The 24,856-nt window shown below is 38.1% G+C and overlaps 1 protein-coding gene across 2 annotated transcripts in view; it reads right to left on the bottom strand.

Moving 5' to 3' along the window:
- The window catches only part of mthl1 (methuselah-like 1), a 128,690-nt gene that overhangs the window by 13,304 nt on the left and 90,530 nt on the right, over nucleotides 1-24,856 (bottom strand). The window contains exon 3 of one of the 2 annotated variants that reach the window (XR_010952487.1): nucleotides 21,171-21,298. The exons of the other annotated variant lie outside the window; for it this stretch is intronic. The gene's annotated coding sequence lies outside the window, so the exon portion shown is untranslated. Of the gene's footprint in view, nucleotides 1-21,170; nucleotides 21,299-24,856 lie in introns of those variants that run through there. 2 annotated transcript variants of the gene reach the window in all.

Genomic DNA, 24,856 nt, shown 5'->3' with positions numbered 1-24,856 from the left:
GGTTCCACATTACATTATTATTGAAAAGATGGTTGGTTTGGGGACACATTAAATGAAGGACATATCGCTCATTTACTTCATTTACCTGTAGATTAAGAAACAGTTTGATTCAGCGTTCTGTCGTTTAGGGCCAAGACGCTACGCGAGTAATTAATTGGTTTTTCGATAACTACTGTCAATTTGTCTTGACCCAAGCTAGAAGGAAGCCTGAGTGAAATTATGTCTTATTCTATAAATAGGTAGTTATATAATGCAAAAAAAAAGTTCAGAAAATCTTGCTTGATTGAAGATAAAGGACAATTTAGGTGCTGGGTCATTTGTGTACCGACAAACTCCCAATTTTACCATGAAGGGTTAATGATAGAATTATATATCAATTTGTGGACTAATCTACAACTGGGTACTTATATCATACTTAATCATTAACCATAGAACATTCAGTATAATTTTGGATTAATCAATAAGAAGGTGGCTATATAATGCGACAAAAAAAAAATTATAATTTGCTTGGTTCAAGAGATATACACATTAGTCGGCTTAGTCGTCAGTAGTTTTCGATAAACCGGATATGTCACGTAGTAACCGTTAATGATACAACCTTGTAACAAATTGTGGATAGTACAAGTAGGTAGCTATATATATGCAAAACAAGAAATTAGAAAATCTCGCTTGTTTCAAGAGATATTGGAAAATTTAGGTGCTGGGTCATTTGTGTACCAATAAGCTCCCATTTTTGCCTTGTAGGGTTAATGATGGAACTTTATATGAGATTGTGGATAAATCTAGGGGTAGGTAACTATATATTGCAAAAATAAAAAAATTTGTGATTTGGTTCAAGAGATATACACAAACTGACAGTAGTTATACATAAACTGATTAACCCATTAAGCGCCTTATCCGTTACGGCTTTTAAATTGCGAACGTCAACAACTGTGATTCACAATACTGGCAGCTTTAGAGACTTAAGACCGTTTTCACCAACCTCGGTGACGCTAACTTTAGTTGACAGAAATCTTTCGATGATCCCCAGTAATCTAGAAATAGCCCCGAAGTGAATGCGAACACAATACCGAAAAGGTCCGGAAATGGTCCTGAAGTAATTAAAAAAAATGGTCCCGAAATGATTCCGAACATAGACAAGAGCTGGAACAGTTCCGAATTTATCCCAAAAACCATCCCGTAATGGTTCCGACAGAACCACGATATAATTCCAAAAGCAACCCGAAAATTATCTCGAAACGGTTCAAAAATGATCCCGAATAGTCCCTTAGCGATCCAGAACTATCCCCTAATACCCGGAGAAAGCAGTGAAATGATCCGCAAATAGCATCGAAATAAAAACTGCTGTATATATTTGAAATTTGTCTCACAGATAACTAATTCTCAAGAAGGATCTACTAGCCATATCTTTCTTAACGGCGGGAGTATCTTAAATTTATCCCTAAAATAATTCCATAATGATCGTAATCGCCTTGAAAAATTCCCGAACCGATCCACAAAGCAATTCAAAATGATGACAAAAACAATATCGAAATAGTATCAAAGAAGCTCCCAAAAAATCATTAAACAATTCCAAAATAGTGCCGAATTAATCCCGAAAAGTCCCCGAAACTATCTCCAAATGGCCAAATGATCCGAAGTTCACCACGAAATAGTATAGATACAGCGAAATTTTCGTCGAGATCCCTAAAATAGTTGCGCACAGATCTCGAAATAACCCCCAAATAGTCGTAAAATCATCCCGGTTAAGACACTGTTCACTTTTCCCCATTTGATTAGGCCTCAATCAAAGCAACGTAGATAACAAAAATTGGGATGGAAGCGCGCCACTATCCACCCTTCCAAAATTGCTTTTACATCTATATGTATGCCCCATATACCAAATATAATTGGTTTAGGGCAAATAAGCGTTGGGTGGTCACGATTTAGAAATACGGTTAAGGTAGGAGTGAGGGTGAATTTCTTGGGGCCTGCGTCACTTGTCATAGTTGCTTATAACTATCTAAATAACTCAAATAACAAATATTGTGGATATAGGACAAACTCAGGTATAGTTGGAACAATAATACTGTTCCAGAGAGAGGGAGTGCAGGTGCGGGATATCTGCAAACTTTTCTAAAATTGTTATACCTCTTTAAAGCCTTTAGACTCAATATCACTCTTCAAAGTCAATATCCTCCTCGGTCCTTGCGTGTATCCCGCTGGACACTTTTTAGGTGGACATAGAATAAACAATTTAAAATTAATTTTAATTCGATCCAACTTTGTGGAAAGCTGGGCATCTGAAGTTTACAATTGAATCGTTTTTTGTGCTTGCATGACAACCCTGTCGTAATACAATCCAATAAGTGAACAGTGATTCGAAAAAAACAGGTGCTCTCTTTGAATGTACTTTCAATTACTATTTTCGCTTTATTTCTTCAAATAAAGTTTAATATTTTATTAAAATCAAGAGAAACCTACTTCATCTATTAGGTAGGTAAGAAATCTTTCACATAAATTTATACCATTCAAATATAAATGCTGTTTTTAACTGTTCAATGGCTGGACATTTGGAAGCCATCATGTCGAAAAAACGTTTTACCGAAGAAGAAGTGATGGAGATGCTCATGGACAGTAATTTTGAAGGTTTTTCCGATGACGAAGACATGTATTTCGTTTCTAATCGTTCAAATATGAGTTTTCCAAGTGATTCCGATTCTGACCACAATCCAGAATCTGATAATGAAGAACCAGAATTTGTTGATGTAACTGTTCAAAACAAAAAACCGCTCAAATGGCTAGCCAAAGAATTTGGCGGGGCTAGTGCGCTCGCTACCGACGAGGCATGGGACGCAGGGCATAGATTTGAGTGGACACCTTTCCAATATTTCTCGGAATATTTTGATGACCATTTCTGGCGAGAAAATTCACAGTACGCTCTACAAAATGGCCAAAATTTTAGTTCAAATTCTAATGAGTACAAGAAATTATGTGGGGCCCCCATACTAGCTGGTTGCATGAAACTTCCTCGCGAAGGATGTACTACCGACCTGCTTTTAAAGTTCCGGCCACTACACAGACACCAATGGATCGATTTTTTAAATTAAAAAATTAGATGCATTTCGTCGACAACTTAAGACCTACTCCACAGGAAAAAGAAAACAACAAATTGTGGAAAGTTGAACCAGTTATAAAAACCGTTTTGAAAAAATGCCAATCCCTACCAAAGCCAGCACACCTGAGCATCGATGAACAAATGATTCCATTCTCCGGTACCACTCAATTAAAACAATATTGTAACGAATTTACTTATTTACAATCTTCTGCTAACGTTCGTATCGCTAAATTGTTGAATAAATAACTCCAATATTGAATAATGGAAAAATGGCCTTTATTAAAGTACTTCACAATAACACTTATACTTTGCAACGAATAGCTTGCTTAATAACCAAACTGATTGATAGCTCAAATTAAACTCTCAAAATAATACTGCTATGGCTCGCTAGATAGCGTCTTAATCGAAACTGCTTGATAGCTCAAATCAAACTGAATTCCAGCGCCTCTACATTTGCTGCCTTTTATACTCTCTGATTTCAACGTTCGCATCTTCTGGGCGCTTCCATTTCCAGAATCTACTAGTTGCCATCAGCTCTCGAAAAACTTCTCAGCTGTAACTACAATTGCACGATTTTATAGCTTCTCTCATTGCATACTTTCAGGAGTATCTCAGATATATGCATGTGTTTGTGCATTGATTCTCCGCTGCTCGTATACGTACATGGTACATATGTGTAGACGCAATTATTGTTTCGTTTATGTAGATACATAATGATTGAATTATTGATGGGAATTCACGTCACTGCTTAGCATCGGCTTAGAGATAGCAGCACCCCTTAGTTTTGCTAATATTCGTAACAATATGTTAAGGGAAAACCCTGTCCCGTCGGTTTGAAAAATTTTGTCCTTGCTAGTCCAGATGGTTTAGTATTGGACTTTTTCATTTACCAGGGAGCAAAAACTTGGGCCAATAACAAATGTAACCACGATTTAGGTATCGGGGGAACAGTAGTGCAAAGACGTGGCATAAAATATAAAAAAGGCAGCAAAATATTTACTGACCGTTATTTTACATCAATAAAGCTGGTAGATTTTTTGATGGAAAAAGAAATATTTGCTACAGGTACAATTCAACAAAACCGAATCCCCAAAGAACTGCGAGCAAAACTTTCAACAGACCACGACCTTCTGAAAAGAGGCAGAAGTACCTTTAATGAGTTTGTAAGAGAAGATGAGAAAGTAGCGGTTGTGAAATTGATGGACAGTCGTTCGGTTCTTTTAGCGACCACTTCGATTGGAACAACACCAATTATATCTGTTAATCGATGGGATAAGAAAGCCATATGTGTAGACGCAATTATTGTTTCGTTTATGTAGATACATAATGATTGAATTATTGATGGGAATTAACGTCACTGCTTACCATCGGCTTAGAGACGGCAGCACTCCTTCATTTTGCTAATATTCGCGATACTGCCCTCCACCTAAGTCTGATCGTCCCGATCAGACAAATCTCTCGATCTAAACGCTGCTAGCATAGCCAAATGTACCACTCTTCTACTCCGTGCTTTCCCAGTGGTTTGTATGCGGTAGATAGTATCACTGATCTTCTTCACAACTTTGTACGGGCCTTCCCAACTGCACCGAAATTTGACTGGAACACCTTTCCGCCGGTGAGGGTTGTTTAACAGTACCAATTCTCCCTCAAAGAAACCTTCCAAATTATTTTCCTTGTCGTACCTGTGTTTCATCTTACTACTCATTATCCTCGATCGTTCCCTCGCACTCTGTTGCTCGGCCAATGAAGAACTACTTCGCAGAGCTTGCGCTGGACGGATTTGCTTTGCATAATCAGTATCGTTCCGACGCTCCACAACAGTAGTGTGCCTTGGCTTGAAACCACCCTTGCATTCTTTCTTCGTTTTAGTACGTCCGTTAGGGCTTTTCAATGCCAGTGTTTCTCTCACAGGTACCTTCGGTTTTGATTTGTTTGGCCCATTTGTTCCATCAACCTTTACCTTTGAATTTCGTGGCCTTCGTCGAGTCTTCTCCACCAGTACCTGGTTACTGCTGAACCCTTTTTCCAAACTAAAGTTAAGTGGCACATGTTGGTTCTCATAACGCATCACCCTTCTCTGCATATCGATCTTGATGTCATGGTCAACCAAGAAATCCACTCCCAATATAACTTCATCAACAATCTCCGCCACAACAAATTTGTGTAGAACCATGACCTTCCCAATCAATACTTCACATATCACTTCTCCCTGAACTTGCTTATACTCGCCAGTGACCGTACGCAACTTTACTCCAGGTAACGGTTTTACTCTCCTGTTGACCAAGTCAGATCGGATCAAGGAATGAGATGCGCCCGTATCTACAGTCAGTATTCGTTCGTTGCCATCCACATTCCCTCTGACGGTAAGACTGCTCGATTTTCTACCAATTTGCGACACAGATATCACAGGGCATTCAATAGCTGGATCTAGCTCTCTACCTCTCACTCGCTCTTGCTCATCTCCTCCAGCTTTGCGTTTACGCCCACCCACATTGTTGGAACTATTAAGGCCAAGATCGCAATGACGTGCAATGTGACCGAACTTCCCGCATTTGAAGCATTTGATAACTTTTTCACTCCGCTTTTCCGATCCTTTCAGCGCCTCCAATATTGCGTCTACCCACTCTGGCCTTTCTACTTCCACACGGCGTGCTTTGAAAACTGGCTTACACAGAAGCGACGCTGTTTCCTGAATCAGGGCTTGTGACACCGTTTCTGCGAATGTTGGCTTTGGGTTTGCGCATGTAGCCCGCTTCGTTTCCACATCTCGTATGCCATTTGTCGCAGAACGTCTCATCTACCCTATACCACAATACGCTCACACGCTCTATAATCTATTGCGACCTATCATTTTGCATTCTTACATTCCATCATTCGCTTTATGTGGTATCAACGTACCTATACATACATGAACATAGCACGTATACATTTATAATTCATTTGAAGTTTACTCATACATTCATATATCAGTTTATGTAAATACATAATTCGCTTATTCTATTATATTCTATTTGTTTCCACAATGTAAAATTGAACTCAGAAAAACATACACAGATGTACTTTCCCGTTACTTTAAATTCATGTGAAAATATAATATACAATTTTTGACGCTGTGAGCTTGCTCTGTTTGTACATGACAAATTCGAATTAATCGTTGGTCAGCAACCAGAGAAGACACAGCAAAATAAACCGTTCAGCGTACACGACGCATATCCATTAAAACTGAGTTTTACTGTACGCGTTAAATTTGCTAAATTAAGGACCAACGATTACAATTTTATTTTGCTGTTAAAGTACAATTTTATTTTGCTTGTATAAGTTCGCCAATTTTATTTGCTTGTTAAAGTATAAATTCGCCAACTTTATTTTGCTATCTTTGCCAATTTTGCTTGCTTTGGATTCGCCAAGTTTACGCTTTGGATCTTAACAAGTTTGCACACATTTTGCTGAAGTTTGCCGTCGAATTTGGTTTCAAATTACGCAACGCCATACATTTGGTCTTATTGGGTAGTTCGTGTTAAAGTAAACCAATGTTACGTACTCCAAAAAGGAGGAGTCCTCGCCTGAATTACCAATATACCAGCCCAATCAGGTTCAAAACTAATTCTGTTCCTTTCCAGGCAATTACAGAGGAATCAGGAGAAATTATAAGTGTTTCTGTAGCCTTGGCAAGTCCCACTCAAATTGACGTACACACGTCTGTTGCCAACAATGCCGAAGCTGCCGAAGCTTCTGGAAATGCCACGCCGGGTATGCCATCCCACAATGTATTTTATTTCCACGCCATGGAACAACGACTTGCATCGCTTGAAAGCCAATTACAAGCCACGCAGGTACGGCTCAGGGATCGTGACCTACAAAACGAGTCCCGTAGGGCAGCTCTTCAGAGAAGCGGTAGCTCCGCAGTCACATACGCCAGCAGCGTAGTCGAGCAGTCGCAGCCAGCACTGCTCCCGTCAACGCAAGCACCTCTGTTAGCCACGCAGCCGAATTTAAGCCAGCCAATTTCTCACCCTAGTTATGGTACCACGCCGCAGCTAATGATTTATAGTACAGCCAACAATATATAGCGCATTTCATGTCAACGATACATTCGTAAGGCATTCGCCGAATTTATATATGCCGCCTTCTAACGCCAACGCACATACGTCGTATTCATCGCAAACAGCCTTTATGCCAAGAAAATTGTTAGACCTACCGGAGTTTAGTGGTCGCCCTGAAGAGTGGCCAATATTTTACACTGCATTTACCGAATCTACGTCAACGTATGGTTACACGAACTTCGACAATAACCAACGTTTACAAAAGTGTTTGAAGGGCGATGCGCGCGAAACTGTGAAGTCTTTACGGATACACCCAAACAATGTAAATTGCATAATAGAGCAATTGAAATGTAGATTCGGTCGTCCAGAGCAGCTCATCCGTAGCCAGCTGATGCAAGTAAGGGAAATTGCGCCAATTCCTGAAAACGCATTAACCAAGTTGATTCCATTCGCGACTAAGGTAAAAAACATTTGTGCCTTCTTGCAATCAGCGAACGCCGACCATCATTTAGCCAATCCGACACTACTCGATGACTTGATCTCCAAACTTCCAATGAGCAACCGCATTGAATGGGGGAGATATGCCAACACCATACAGCTGCGCGCCACCACAGTGCAATTCAGCGATTGGGTAAGTTCACTTGCCGATATTATTTGTTCGATACATGATGAAAACCACTTTGTCGCCCGTGATACAAAACGCCGGGTACTGCTCCATGTAGATGACAAACAGCCACGGAAGAAATGTCCGATATGCCAGAGCCAACATAAGCCCTATGACTGTAAACGCCTCATTGAAGCTTCCGTGAACGAAAGATGGGCTGAAGTCAAATCCCGCCGTTTGTGTTTTGCATGCCTCAATGCAGGTCACACTACGCGTGATTGTAAGCAACGAACAGCTTGTGGTATCGACGGATGCAGCCGCATTCATAACAAGCTCCTTCACGAGAACAAGCCAGCTCAAACAAAAACATCATCGTCATTGTCATCGAAGAAGGCCTCAACGCCTGTTGTAATAAACCAGTCCCCACCAGTAGTGCAAACCAGTCTAGCGAAAATGGAGCTCAGTATTAAGCTGCGCCATCAATACGAAACAAGATAAGCTCCTCTTCCGTATTCTTCCAGTAACTGTATATGGAGGACAGAAAAAAATCGATACGTATGCCCTTTTGGATGAAGGCTCATCTATCACTATGATCGACAAAAGCCTTGCCGAGCAATTAAATCTACGTGGACAACCACACAGTCTCAACGTCCAATGGTTTGGTGGACATGCCGTACAAGAGCCAACAACCCTAGTAGACCTATACGTAAGCGGCGCAAGTGTGAAAAAGAAGTTTAAGATGCGCAACGTTTACGCCGTCGAAAATCTTCAGTTACCAACACAAAGCCTTAGTCACGCCGACCTACTTTGTGATACGAAACGTCAGCTTCCTATACAGCCACAGTCTGGCGCTGTACCAAAGTTGCTCATCGGCATAGATAACTGCCATTTGGGAATTGCATCCACGACTATCGCCATGCGAAAGAATGGACCGTACGCCGCCAATACAGAGCTGGGGTGGGTAGTGTTTGGTCCAACTAGCCCACGTGCGCCTGAGCCGTCCATATGTTTACATGTAGATTGAAGCGCTGATGATACACTGCACAACATGGTTGCTAAATTTTTTGAAGTTGAAAGTTTTGGCGTGCGCGCTGCCACGCCAGTTGAATGTAAAGACGATGTTCGAGCAAGAGCCATATTAGAATCTACAACCAGCCGCGTCGATGGAAGATTTCAAACCGGACTAATATGGAGGAAAGACGAAGTTTGTTTGCCAAACAGTTACAATATGGCGCTGAAGAGACTGGAAAGCGTTAAAAAACGCATGAGTCGGGACGAAAGTTTTGCTTCGGCATATAAACGTATGATATCCTCATACGTCGAGAAAGGGTATGCCCGTAAGCTGACACCACTCGCTGCCACTTCGATAACGCCTCGAACCTGGTACTTACCACACTTTGCAGTGGTGAACGCGAATAAACCAAACAAGATACGAATAGTTTTTGACGCTGCTGCGGAAGTCAATGGTGTATCCCTAAATCGCCATCTGCTCAAGGGCCCGCAGGAATACAAATCTTTACCGTCCATTCTTTTCCATTTCCGTGAACGTGCAGTTGGCGTGTGCGGTGATATCAAAGAAATGTTTCACCAAGTGCTGATACGTTCAGAAGACAGATGTGCCCAGCGTTTCTTATGGAGAGATGGTGAGAATAAAAATTCGCCAGATGTGTATGAGATGTGTGTGATGACATTTGGAGCTGCTTGCTCGCCTTGCGCGGCACAATACGTAAAGACGCGAAATGCGCTTGAATATAATGTCGAAGATCCATACGCAGCCCGTGCGGTAAAAGCTATATTAAATTTTCATTATGTGGATGATTTTGTTGACAGCTTCGACACCGAAAATGAAGCTATCGCCGTTGCAACAAAGGTACGAGATATACATTTAAACGCTGGCTTCGAGCTACGGTATTTTACATCGAGCTCCGCTAAGGTTGTCACCGCTTTGGACGGCGTGGATCAAACGAAAACCATGGGTATAAAAGAAGGTGACAGACCACCAACCAAAAGAGAGCTTCTTAGTGTGGTCATGTCAATATTTGATCCACTACGGTTCATCAGTCACTACGTCATTGGTGCGAAGCTGCTAATGCGCGAAACATGGCGTAAACAAACGCATTGGGATGAGCCATTGCCTGAAAAGATAATTGAATCGTGGGAAAAATGGCGTAAACAATTACCAGCAGTGACAGCATATCACGTTCCACGATTTTACTTTACCATTGGTAAACCAGAGGAATTGCAGCTGCATGTCTTTGTGGACGCCAGCGAGACCGCATTCTCCGCTGTTGCCTACTGCAGAGCAAAAAACCATTACGATGAAATCAGTGTCGCCTTCGTCAGCGCGAAGTCCAAATGTGCTCCACTAAAGCCTCTCACCGTACCACGCCTAGAACTCCCGGCAGCAGTCCTAGGAACTCGACTTATGCAGACCGTACGTGAAGAACACGAAGTAGTCATTAACCAGTTTTTCCTATGGAGTGACTCAAAAACTGTCATAAACTGGATTCGAAGCGAAACAAGAAGATACAAGCCATTTGTTCAACATAGGATTTCCGAAATCCTAAATGCCACAAATTTAAATAATTGGAGATGGATACCTACAAATGAAAACGTAGCTGATGAAGCTACGCGAGTTAATCACAAACTAACATTTGATCAGAACAGTCGCTGGGTAAAGGGCCCCTCATTTCTGCGCCAACCAGAAAGTGAATGGCCCTCTGAAGACATTGGGGAAATTAACCTTGACCACGTCAATGATGAGCTTCGGCCGCAATACGCATTGAACGTTGTAAGTTGCAAATTTATAAATTTTACTAATTTTTCTTCTCTCACTAGGTTGATAAGAACTACAGCCTGGGTGATCTTGTTTACCAAAATTTGTCGCCGCCAAGTTGAAAAACGAAATAATTGCTATGGTTTAACTGTCAGCGACTTGGAAGCCGCGAAACGTCTATTACATTGCATTGTTCAAAACGAAGCTTTCGGGATGGAAATACAGCAAATTCGCAGTGGGCAAGAAATATTCCGTCAAAGTTCTTTGCTACAGCTCTTGCCATATCTCGACGAAGAAGGGATCTTACGTGTATCAGGGCGAATCGAAGCCGCCAGTTGGTTACCAGTGAACACGAGACATCCCATAATATTGCCGTCAACACACGTTTTCACGAAATTGGTTATAATGCATCATCATGAGGTCATGGGGCACCAAAACACCGAAGCAACATTATGTGCCGTACGAAACAATTATTGGGTACCACGTCCAAGGAGTATTTTACGTAGCGTTGTCGCTAGTTGCCAAGTCTGCCGCATTCGAAAAACAAACCCTGTGCCTCCGCTAATGGGACCCCTTCCCGTCGACCGTCTTACACCATACGTTAGGCCATTTACGTACACTGGCCTAGACTATTTCGGTCCATTAAACGTCACTGTTCGACGCAGCACTGAAAAAAGGTGGGTGGCTCTCTTTACTTGCCTTACTATAAGAGCGGTTCATTTGGAAATAGCTCATGATCTAAGCACCGACTCTTGTATAGCCGTCATAAGAAATTTCATAAACCGTAGAGGTGTGCCCTTAAGTATCCGATCAGATAACGGGAAAAATTTCGTTGGCGTTAATAACGAAGCAAAACGATTCACCGAAGTCTTCGATTGCGAAAGGTTACAGGGCGAATTATCGAATCGGGGCGTCGAATGGGTGTTCAACTCGCCGCTTAATCCAGCTGAAGGAGGGGTCTGGGAACGATTGGTGCAATCAGTGAAGAAAGTTTTGCGTCAAACTGTCAAAGAAGTTGCAGCACGAGAACATACCCTCAACTGTTTTTTGATCGAGGCGGAAAACATTGTCAACTCCCGTCCATTAACACATTTGCCCATCGATGCACAGCAAGAACAGCCCTTAACGCCAAACGATTTTTTGTTGCTATCGCCTAACATTGCACAGACGCCTGGAGCAGACGAAGTATTGACTGATACTTGCGCTTTACGACAGCAGTGGCGGATCGCTCGTCAGTTAAGAGATCATTTTTGGAAACGTTGGATAGCAGAATATCTTCCAACACTGACCCGTCGTGTCAAATGGTGCCAAAGAAGAAACCCGATAAGCAAAGGAGACCTGGTATTCATATGTGATCCCAACGTACCACGAAGGGAATGGTGTCGTGGTGTTGTAGAGGAATTGTACCCTGGCCGAGATGGTGAAATAAGGCAAGTTGAGGTGCGAACAACAACAGGGGTGAAACGCCAAGCAGTGTCCAAGTTAGCCGTTGTGGACGTGGTCAGAAGTTAGTGAATCGTGGTGATTCACGGGGGTGGGAATGTCGCAGAACGTCTCATCTACCCTATACCACAATACGCTCTATAATCTATTGCGACCTATCATTTTGCATTCTTACATTCTATCATTCGCTTTATGTGGTATCAACGTACCTATACATACATGAACATAGCACGTATACATTTATAATTCATTTGAAGTTTACTCATACATTCATATATCAGTTTATGTAAATACATAATTCGCTTATTCTATTATAATCTATTTGTTTCCACAATGTAAAATTGAACTCAGAAAAACATACACAGATGTACTTTCCCGTTACTTTAAATTCATGTGAAAATATAATATACAATTTTTGACGCTGTGAGCTTGCTCTGTTTGTACATGACAAATTCGAATTAATCGTTGGTCAGCAACCAGAGAAGACACAGCAAAATAAACCGTTCAGCGTACACGACGCATATCCATTAAAACTGAGTTTTACTGTACGCGTTAAATTTGCTAAATTAAGGACCAACGATTACACCATTTATGAAACTCTGGATTTTTACCCTTTCAGTGTATTCCACGGGTGCGTCCGCATTTGCTAAATGTGCTAGCCTTTCAATATCCGACGCAAACTCTTGCAATGTTTCACCAAGCCTCTGGAAGCGGTTCAGCAACTCCATTTGGTATATCTGTCTCCTATGCTCAGTTCCGTATCGCCTCTCTAGAGCGCCCATCAATGCTTCATAACAGTTCCGTTCACTCTCTGGAATGGTTTGTAAAATCTCAGCTGCAGGCGCTTTCAACGCCATGAACAGTGCAGCAACTTTATCTTCCACATTCCAGTTGTTCACTGCTGCGGTCTTCTCAAACTGTAGCTTAAAGACCTGGAAAGGAACAGAACCGTCAAAGGATGGTGTTTTTACCTTTGTATTGCTTGCTGAAACAGCTGGGCGCTTTAATTGCAACTCTTGTATACGACCTCTCAAAGCATCCACCTCGGCTTCGATTTTTTCCTCGAACTGCGTTATTTTCTCGTCCATACGTGCTTCGAGTTTTGATGATATACGCGCCTCTTGCGCTTCGAGTTGTACTGTTATGCGTGCCTCTCCATCTTTGATGTAATCTGTGTCGACATTTCTGCCATACGCGTTTCTTGTGCTTCAATCTTCGATGTAATCTGTGTCGACATTTCTGACATACGCGTTTCTTGTGCTTCAATCTTGGATGTTATGCGTGTCTCCTGCGATTCCAGCTGAAATGACATGTTGGTGGATATTTGTGATGACATTTCTGTTATACGTGCCTCTTGCGCTTCCATCTTGGATGTTACTGTCGATGTTTGAGCAGTTATTGCAGCCAATATCATGTTCAAGTCTGTGCTGGTAACCGTCTGCGATGTTTCGTTTTTCTCTTCAATTTTTGTTGTTGTTTCGCCCCCATCAGGATAAAAGACAAACTCGTCCACAACAATTCCTTGCGACTCCATTACCTCTCGTAGCCGTGCTTGAAGTTCGATCTTATTGCCGGTTGTATTTAATCCACGGTTCTCCAACTCCTTTTTCAGTTGCTGGATCTTCAATTCACTGAACTTTGCCATGCCCAAGTTGTATTCCCAATCTTCGGAATTTATTCAACAATCCCACTTCTGACACCAATTGTAACGAATTTACTTGCAAATCCTCTTATTTGCAATCCTCCGCTAAGTTCGAATCACTAACCTGTTGAATAAATAACTCCAATATTGAACAATGGAAAAATGGCCTTTATTAAAGTACTTCACAATAACACTTATACTTTGCTACTCGCTGGCTTAATAACCAAACTGATTGATAACTCAAATGAAACTACTATTGGCCGCCAGATCGCGTGCTTAATCAAACGGATTGATAGCTCAACTCAAACTGTATTACTTCTTACTCGCCTGCCCCGCTTTTATAGTTTTCGCTGCATACTTCAAGGCTCTTCGATTTCCAGAAGTTACTAGTTACTTTCGGCTACAAAATCGCCAGCCACAACTACGTGCACAAATTATTGCTCTCTCTTGTGACAACTCAGATAAGATATATGCATGTGCCTGCGCATCGCCGCTCCGCCGCTCGCACACGTACACATGTGTAGACGCAACTATTCATTCGTTTATGTAGATACATAATGATTGAATCACCGATGTAAACGTCTGCAGTTTACAGTCTCTCGCGCATACATAGGCGTATAAGTAAATGCATCTGTGTGTGACATCTTTCGGCTGCCTTATATATGTGTATACATGATTTGATTATTGACGTAAATACTGCTTATCGTGGCCTTGGCATCGCCTTAGTGATGGTATAACTTAGTGATGTTAATATCCGTGACAGTATAATTCTTTATTTCTAATTTTATGTTTATTAATCAAATTTGTTGCCATTTTTTGAGATTTTTGCATTCTATATTTTAGCTCTTTTGTGTAATTTTCTACATTATAGATCGGATCGATTTTTTCCTTTTGTAATTCGTGTGGCATTGTAGATTTTCTGCCAAATATTAATTCGAAAGGAGTAAATTTATTATCGAAAACCGAACTACTTGTAGTATTATGTAAAAATGTAAAGTATTTCAAATACATATCCCAATCTGAATACGTTTCATCTAGATATGCACGTAAATATTCGTTAAAGACTCTATGGTTTCTTTCAACAGTACCAACAGTTTCGTGGTGATAAGCTGTTGAGAAATCATGATTAATTTTTAAAAGTTTTGTTAATTCCGAGAATAATTCATTTTTGTATTCCGTCCCTAAATCGGATCTAATGGCTTTCATTGTACCATATGTTAATATAAAGGTTTCAAAAATAGAACATGCGATAGTTTTTGCTGATTTATCTGGTACAGCTACTGTTACCAGGTATTTAGAAAAGTCACAAATCATAGTAACAGCGAACTTGTTACCATAGTTTGATTCTGGAAGTGGACCTATTGTATCGATAATTACTATGTCAAATGGCTTACAGGGTGTTGGATTTTCTTTTGTTTTTGGTCTCACTTTATTTAAAAGACATTTATTGCAATTTTTCACAAATTTCGCTATATCACGTGTCATGTTTTTCAGTAATATTTAGTTCTTAATTTGGCATATAACCTTTTTGTTCCGCAATGACCTCCTAACACTGGTTCTTCGTGATAAATTGTCATAAGTTTTTGTTTCTGTTCATTGTCTGTTACGGTCTCTACAGGGTCCGTCAATATTATTTGTAATGATTTTAAAATTTCATTTCCGCGGATTTTAAAATTCGTAATTGAAAAATTATTGAAAAATATATCATTTTTTGGCCATTCTAATTGTTTAATATTGTGATTGTCGGCTGCTTTTTCCAGCCTCGAAAGTAACTCATCTAAATTCGCTATTTCGTTAACAGTCACGAGATTAAGTAAATTATATTTTTTATGTTTTAAATGCGCATAAATTTGTAAATTGGAGATCTCCTTATTTTTATTATATTGTATATTTGATTTTACTCGCGGTATCTTTTTTGAAAAATCGTATGAAAATTTATCATAAACTTGTACTTTATTATCATTAGAAGTCGTATCATTTAAACTTATTTTCTCGTTTTGTAATTCTTGTTTAGTCTGTGATCGCGTTTCAACGGATAAAACGTGTTTTGTCGAATCTTTAATCTCGTCTATACTTATACGCGAAAGAGCATCAGCCACGACATTCGATTTTCCTTTAATATATTCAATTGTAAAATTGTATTCTGATAAATCTAATCTGATTCCAGAGAGTTTCGACGAAGGATCTTTCATATTAAATAGATAAACTAATGGTCTGTGGTTTGATTTTACAGTGAAATGTGTACCGTAAACATACGGCCGAAAATGTTTTATAGCAAAATGTATTGCTAAAAGTTCTAATTCTATGATTGCCTTTTTTCGGCTTTATTGAAAGATTTTGATGCAAAGCAAATCGGTAAATCATTATCTCCATGCTTTTGGCTTAATATAGTGCCACAACAACTCTTAGATGCATCTACAGTGATACTAAATTCTTTTGAAAAATCAGGGTATTGTAATAGTTGAGAAGACATTAATGATAATCTTAATTTTTCGAAAGCATTTTCGCAAGCATCGTCCCAAACAAATTCAACTTTTTTCCGATTTAGACGATTTAAAGGGGCTGCCAGTGACGCAAAGTTAGGTATAAAATGCCTATAATAATTTGCAAATGCAACAAATCGCCTAACAGCGTCTTTGTCTTTTGGCTTATTGTATTTTTTAATTGAGTCTATTTTTGAGTCATCTGGCAGTAGGCCTTTTGAGGTGCATTTATGGCCTAAAAAAGTTACTTCAGAACGAAGGAAATTGCATTTGTTGGGGTTTAATTTTAAATTGAATTTTCTACAAGTTTCGAAAACTTTTTCTAAATTTTTGAGGTGATGTGTCTCGCTACATCCGATGGTGATAACATCGTCAATGTACATAAAAGCTTGATTTGGTGAAATGCCTGAAAATGCTAATGACATCATACGTGAAAAAGAGTTTGGTGCTATATTTAAACCGAAAGATAAAACTTTCCAACGAAAAGCTCCTCGATCTGTACTGAAAGATGTAACGTCTTTAGAATTAACATGAAGTGGTATTTGGTGAAAACCAGAAAAAAGATCTAAAGTCGAAAAACATTTGGCTCCGCCAAGATTGTCGAGTATGTCGTCTACGCGTGCCAACGGAAATTTGTCTGCGATAAGCTTTTTGCTGACTGCTCTGAAATCAACGCACATACGATAAGACTTTTGGCCTGAAGGATCTTTTTTCGGCACCAAAATTAAAGGACTGTTATAATTAGAAAAGCTGGGTTCTATTAAATCATTGCACAATAAATTTTCGACTTGTTTATTAATTTCTTCACGTTGTGTATATGGTAAACGATAATTTTTTATATAGACTGGATTTTTATCAGTTAAACGTACATAGCTTTTGTTCGTAAAAATTATTTAAAGTCATACGATCGGTTTTTAAAGCGAATACATCGGCATATTTTAAGCATAAATCTAGTAATTGTTTTTGAGCATAACCCGGCATTTGATTTTTCAAAATTTTCTTTAATTCCTCTAAGCGTTTTTGATCTTTTGAAGTTTCATTGATTTTGCAGACATTGTAGTTGGTGATATCTTCCGTTACGATATTGCAATTGTTGACATGTTTTACTTCGTCGGTAACATTTAAAATTTTTAGAACTGGATTATTTGTGTCAACGATGGACTTTGCCGTAAAAACACTACTAAAGATTTCTTGCGAGTCTACAAAAACAGGATTATCACATTTTGGTAATTTAAATAAGCGATAAACTTCACTCGGAGGAATAACTAAAGAATCGGTACTCGTGCGGTGCGAAATTTGAATATATAGTGTTTTTAAGCCGGTATTAATAGTTATGCTATCGCTTGCATAATTAATAATGCATTTATTTAATTTTAAAAAGTCTTTGCTGAGTATTCCGTCTGAAGGTATATTGAAATCGTCGTTAACTACATGTAAGGTATGCGGTATTAAAAATTTATATGCAATTAAGTTGGTTTTTAAGGTTCCTAAAGTTGGAATTGTTTCAGGTGTTACGCCTGTTATGTTGGTTATTTCGTTACTATTAAAGTTACAATTTTGAGATAAACTTGAAATTTTGATTAAAGAAATATCTGCTTGAGAATCTACTAGAAAAGTACATGGTTTGTAGGAATCGCTACATTGAAGTTCAATAAAATCCGAATAATTAAGGTTCAAGCAGTAGATGGATTTTAATATTTTTGAAGAAGATTGATTTAATTGTCTAAATCGTGATCCCGATCCCACAGTGTTCGCTCCTGAGGGTCGTTCACGTTTAAAGCGCGTACATTGGTATTACTTCGCGAATTTGAACGTCTATTATTATTATTAGCATTATTGTTACTACTACTAGGCTGATTGTTTCTATTAGTGCTATATCTGTCATTATTACCTCTATTAGAATTATTGTACCCGTAATTATTATTGTTGTAGTTATTTCTATTGTTATTGTTGAATCTTGCATTTGGATTGTTGTACCTATTATTGAAATTATTACCTCTATAATTTCCTCGAAAACTACTTTGCCAATTACCACGAGTACGGAATGCTAGTACTTGTCTTTCTTTAACTTCATTATTACGTTCGACCATCATTTTTGCAACTACGTCTTTTGAATCACTGAAGGTAGTTGAAGCCAGGATGGATTTGACCAACTCTGAACGAGTGTTCAACCTGCACACATTCACTGTTTGCTCTACGGTCATTTCATGTGCCTTGGCTTGTGTCATGCCTTCAATAATCAAAGAACGTTCCAATGCGTCGGATAGTTCTTCAACGCGCTTAGCAAGGTCTGAGTAGTTATTATTGATGACATGTAAAGACGCGATTTTACCAGAAACAACTTTCGAGTTGTCGGGTTTTATTCTATTTCTTAAGGCATTCTTTATGTCATCGACTGAATTTATTACGGTTGGTAATGCTTCGCGTGCTTTTCCCTCAAGTTTGGATTTCAAAAATGCAATAAAAGTGCTATTTAAATTTTCAAGACTTCAATTAATTTAATTTTGTCGATAAAAGATTCTAATGCCAGTGGATCGCCGCTGTAGTTGTCCCTAATAATTGAGGCGCAACTGGTAATGAACACCTTTTTCTGTTCTGAGGTTGCCATGATTGAAATATTGTTATTCGATTGTAAATCTGAAGAATTATTTGTTGAAGGCAAAGTAGAAGAATTTGAAGTAGAGTGAGAATTGGAAAAGTCAGCTCCTGACTGAAAATTGGAAGTGCTAGTTAGTAGGTTGTCTGAATTATTAGACGAATTTGCTGAAGGCTGAGTGTTTATAATATTAGTTACTGACTGAAAATTTGAATTATTATTTCCTGCGATATCTGAGTCGTTAAATCCTACAAAATCTTCTTGACGAGCTAGTGAACATCTTCCTTTAGAGCTTGATTTATCGCTGGAATTGCCCTCAGAATCGGACATGTGTTTGAAACAGGCTAATTTTATTGAAAATTAAGTTAAAAGAAAAAATTTTGTAAATCAGGTAAATATTTTGTAAATTCGAGTATTATTTGAAAATCCGGTTAATATTTGTCGCGTTTGGTATAAATTTTATAAAATGGTAAGTCTGGTTAAGAAAATTATATAATTTGTTTTTTTTCGAAAACAAAGGAACATCCGGTCTGCGGATTTTCTCTAAATTATAGGCTAGAGAAATACTTATTTTAATTTTTCCTATTAAATTTACGTGGTTTAAGGCAAAAATTTCATTTAATGGCATATCAAAAATGGGAGAGTTCAGAATTTTGTGCAAATGGTAAAATAAAATTTTTTTTTTTTTTTTGGAGAAATGTTTTTAATTGATTTGCTTACAATTCATAGGCTATCAAATGCACAAAAACTCTGAAATTTTTTTTTTTGTTAATAATAAATTCGATATTAAATTTACACTTTATTACTTTTAGTAATCTATTTTTAATTTTTAGGGTAAATGTTTATTAATATAAATTGTGAAAGTAAATTGATAAAAAGGTATAAATGTTTGAATGAACTGATTGAAATAAAAATTTATTGATTGGAAAAGCATTTGAACAGTTATTTAGAAAAAAGCTTTATTTTTACAAAAAATTTTTCTGTGAAAGTGGTTTGAAACTTACATTACGTTTACTTTGCTTGTTGGGACTTTATATAAAATTATTCCTGGCCCACGTTTTGGCCTATAGCTCGAGACCCTAGTCACCCAGGGGTATGAAAATTACCCTCTGCTAAAGCACTCATCCACAGCTTTCATTTGATATCCATATTCTATAAACACATTCTATGGGTACCCGGGTCCACGTTTTGGCCTATATCTCGAGACCCTAGTCACCCAGGGGTATGAAAATTACCCTCTAATAAAGCACTCATCAACAGCTTTCATTTGATATCCACATTCTATAAACACATTCTAGGGGTACCCGGGTCCAGGTTTGGGCTATATCTCGAGAACCTAGTCACCCAGGGGTATGAAAATTACCCTCTACTAAAGAACTCATCAACAGCTTTCATTTGATATCAATATTCTATAAACACATTCTAGGGGTAGGTACCCGGGTCCACTTTTTGGCCTATAGCTCGAGACCCTAGTCACCCAGGGGTATGAAAATTACCCTCTACTAAAGCACTCATCAACAGCTTTCATTTGATATCCATATTCTATACAGACATTCTAGGGGTACCCAGGTCCACGTTTCGGCCTATATCTCGAGAACCGAGTCACCCAGGGGTATGAAAATTACCCTCTACTAAAGCACTCATCAACAGCTTTCATTTGATATCCATATTCTATAAACAAACTCTAGGGGTACCAAGGTCCACGTTTTGGCCTATATCTCGAGATCCTAGTCACCCAGTCACATATCCTATATTTCAAGTTAGATCAAACTACACACGGGGTGCAAAACAAATTCAAAATCAGTTCAGTAGTTTAGAAGTCCATTGGCCTCGATTGTGTGACACGGGTTTTTTATATATTAAGATTTAGAAGAATATAACCTAAAAAATATAAAAAATATTGGTTTTTCACTTATTTTAGCCTCGGGACTGAGGAGGATATACTTAAAGTTAGAAACGCTAAAATAATTTAAAAGTTACTGTAGGACCCCATCCCCTCCCCCCCTTTTTTCAGAAAAGAACAGCCAATAAATCCATCCACGCTGTTGTCTATCTCTCTGTCAAATTTCGTCCTAATATGTTCCTTGTTCTGGCTTAATTGAGTCTAAAAACGATAATTCAGAAGTAACTGTTCTCAGGGGGCGTATTTTATTTATTTATTTAATTTTATACAGTCTTGTAGACCTAACTTATTTGTATATCTATGAGATCATTATCTAAAAGGTAGTTATTTGCAATAATTATACAATACTTTCTTAAATTCATTGATGTTTTGGCATTGTTTTATTTCAACTGGAAGATCGTTGTATTCTCTCAGTCCTTCGTAGTATATATTTCTCTTGTCGAACTCCGATCGTACTGCCGGCAGGCGAAAGTTGTTTCTTGTTTGGTAATCGTGAACCTCGTTGTTGTATATCAGTCGGTCGTTTAGATATTTCGGCTGATTTCCTATTTTAATGTTATGTATAAATTTTAAATGACCACCTCTTTTCCAGACTATTGGCTATCTACATTCAAAATTTCATTAAAATCTTTTCAGTCGTTCTAACGATGGAGTCACAAGACATCCAAACTTTCACATTTATAATATTAACTTGCAGACCCAGCAGCAGAGCTGTAAAAAATTGAATCAATTGAGTGTGCATTCTCTCAGCATTCTTTTAAAAATTTGTGATTTTTTGGTTGCATATTATAAATCTCCATTCCTGAATGGCTTAAAATACTTTAACTCAAAGCTAAAGTGTGTGTGTTATTGAATGGTAAAATATAATTCAATATAGAGTGTGAATGTAAGAACCATTCCCAATCTTTAATGAATGTAAACTTGAAATGAATGCCCACTTTTTTTCATTCAGTACTAAATACTTTTTCCCCAAGATTATTTTTTGTATACTTTCATTGCCATCAGATATGTTAAATCAATTTAGGAGTTGGGTGCAAAAAAGGCATAAATTGGTCAATAGCCAAAATAATAATATTTAAGAATTCATGAGCTTAACGCCGGCTTATAATTATTGAATATTAATTATTATGTTTGTTTAAGCGCAACTGAAAGGAAAGAAGCATTTACTGGTATATTGCGACGGTACCATTTCGAAAACAAGTATTTATTTATAAACCAGGAAAATCTTAAATCATTTTCATGGTGTCCGAGCATAAGACATACAAGAAATAGTACTTCATAGCAGTATACTTCGTAATTGGGTTGATTTTTTTAATTAATCGAGTGAGATCAAAAAATGTTAGGCTCTTGTGAGTTGATTGGTTTCCTTTTTAGATAAATCTCGCGGATAACTCGCTTACATAAAACCATAGGGCTCTTGATTATATGAAGTATTCAAAAGGCATGAAACTATAGTCGAATTTGGCTGAAACTTCGCAAAGACAATCTATTGCTTTCTTGCTATATGTCAAAATGTTACTACTTATTTTGCTATTGTTGTAAAATGGATTTTGTAAATGAACACATTGTGCATTGACCAAATAGAGTAAATTGTGGATATTTTTTGTCGATAATGTAACAAAAACAGATACTTGAGTTTAAGTCATTTAAATACATCAAAGTGCATAGGTCCATGGCGATTTTGTTGGAGCTTCATAATTCCAAGAATATCGATAAACATATCGTTAGCTTAATGTGAAAATGTGCTAAGTCACTTTTTACGAATTTTACAGGAGACGAAAAAAACTGAATAATTTTTGAAATAACCTTTTTTTCAAAACTGTGAATGAGGATACCTTAGTTGCAATACTTTTGAGTGTAGAAGCTTCGAAAAAGATAAATAAAAATCATATATGGCTAACCCAGCAGCTATTTTATGACTTAGCACAATTTCCTCACTCAAAACAAATGTTTTCTCCTGACTTAGCACAGTTTCCACATCACTCCTCCCCTTCAATGATTGAAATATAACATTAAAACTATATATTTCACAAAAAATAATATTTATTTGTTAAACTATTTCTAACTATTGGCGGCCACCGTGGTGTGATGGTAGCGTGCTCCGCTTACCACACCGAATACCCTGGGTTCACACCAGGCATGCTTAACCAACGAAACGATATCATTTCGTTACGATAATCAACGTTAATAAACGAAACGAAGTCATTTCGTTTCGTTTATTAACGTTAAGATCGTCAAATTAACGAAATGATTTCGTTTCGTTTTCTGCCATATCAAAACGAAATCAAATCGTTTATGTTGATTATTAATTTCAAACTATGCTGGCAAAGCTGATTGATGGCGGAGTCATTAAAGGTGAAAGCATTATCCAAGCTGATTGCAACTTTTCTCATGAATTTTGACAGTACGAACATTTCTCAGAGTATTTTTGACATTACCACCAACGAATTACACAAACAAATTACATAGAGTTTGTGTGTGTATGTGCGCTCGTTGTTGCCACCTTACGGCTTCACCATGGCTATAGCATTGCCAACACAATTCAAACATAAAGTATCACGTTTTCGTTAACGTGTTTAACGTTAACGAAAGCTTTTCGTTTCGGTTAAAAACGAGATACAATTTATCTTGATAATTTCTTTATCGATAATATTTCGAAGTGTTTCAACGGAAACGGCGGAAATTTTTTGATAAACGATTAGCTTAACGTTAAGGTGCATCCCTGGTTCACACCCCGGGCAAAGGAACATCAAAATTTTAGAAATAAGGTGTTTCAATTAGAAGACAATTTTTCTAAGCGGGCTCGCTCCTCGGTTTTGTTTGGCAAGTGTATTTCTGCCATGAAAGGCTCTCAGTGAAAACTCATCTGCCTCGCAAATGCCGTTCGGAGTCGGCATAAAACAAGTAGGTCCCGTCTCGCCAATTTGTAGGAAAAATTAAAAAAAAGGACCACAACGTACATTGTAAGAGGAGCTCGGCCTAAAATCTCTTCAGAGATTATCGCGCCCTACATTTATTTATTTATTTTATTTCTAACGGTTCTGATCTGGACTCTTTTGCCTGATGGTGCGCAGACAATAACTTATTTTTAAATTCAAACAAATGCTGTGTTGTGTCTTATTCCATAAAGACAACTGCCACATACTTTATCTACAAACTAAATGCTAAATCTCTTAATTGTTGCCAAGAGAGTAAAGACTTGGGTGTAATTGTTGACTCCAAACTCTCTTTTTCTAGTCACATTGATTTCGTTGTTTAAAAATTTGTTGCAATTGTTGGGTTCAGTAGACGTAACACCGGTGACTTTAATGACGCTATGACGTTGAAGGCACTTTATATATCCTTGGTCAGAAGTGGTGTTGAATATTGCTCAATAATATGGAATCCTTTCTATGAATCTAACTCGCATAAAATTGAGAAAGTTCCAAAAAATTTTTACAAAATTGCTTTACGTATGCTTCACTGGTCAGACGGCCTCCCATCATATACCAGCAGTCACAAATTGCTTGGTCTTCAGGCTTTGCATGACAGAAGAACTTTTATCTCACTCATGCTTGCCTATAATATAATAAACTTTAGCGCGAATTGCTCTGATTTATCTACTTTGTTCATTCCATATATTCCACTGCGTGATCTTCGGCATAATAGATTATTTATCGAAATAACTCATAAAACGGATTATGCTAAGAATGAACCTATAACTAGGACTATACATCTAGCAAATCGATTCAGTAGTGTTATTAATTTTAATAACAGCTTATATTAGTTTAAGCTTGAATTGTTTTCTATTTTTAACTAGTCTATAAGAAAGCATGTAGTTATCGACATGTAAGAATTGAAGTAGATTATAGTCAGCGCAAAGCATTTATCATACACCAAAAGCATGTCTCAATTGGGTAAATCCAATTTCAAGGGGTTGTGTTCGCAACCCTCTCAGGGGGTTTCCAGCACAATATATAGCTTCTCCAACCCAATTGTCAACTCACCTAATCGTGGCGAATCCTGTTTCTTTGACAGCCTCATGGAACTAGGGGGTGGGGAGGGCGGGGTGGCTTAGAAGGTTTAATGTGATCATATAAATCGTTCCCGAGATGGTCGAGCTAGTAGTACCTTTGCTTTATTACCGGAACGTACCGGATCTATATCCAGCAAAGGGCCATCAACATCGGTAACACTCCCCAAAGCCTTCGGGGAGTGTCTTTATCGTTAATACAACAACAACAACAAAGCATGTACTTTTAGACTGAATGAATTAAATAAATAAATAAA

The sequence above is a fragment of the Eurosta solidaginis genome, chromosome 4 (genome assembly GCF_040869045.1).
Source record: "Eurosta solidaginis isolate ZX-2024a chromosome 4, ASM4086904v1, whole genome shotgun sequence".
Taxonomy (NCBI): domain Eukaryota; kingdom Metazoa; phylum Arthropoda; class Insecta; order Diptera; family Tephritidae; genus Eurosta; species Eurosta solidaginis.
Note: the sequence above shows the minus strand (reverse complement) of the source record. Positions and strands in the feature narration are given on the sequence as shown.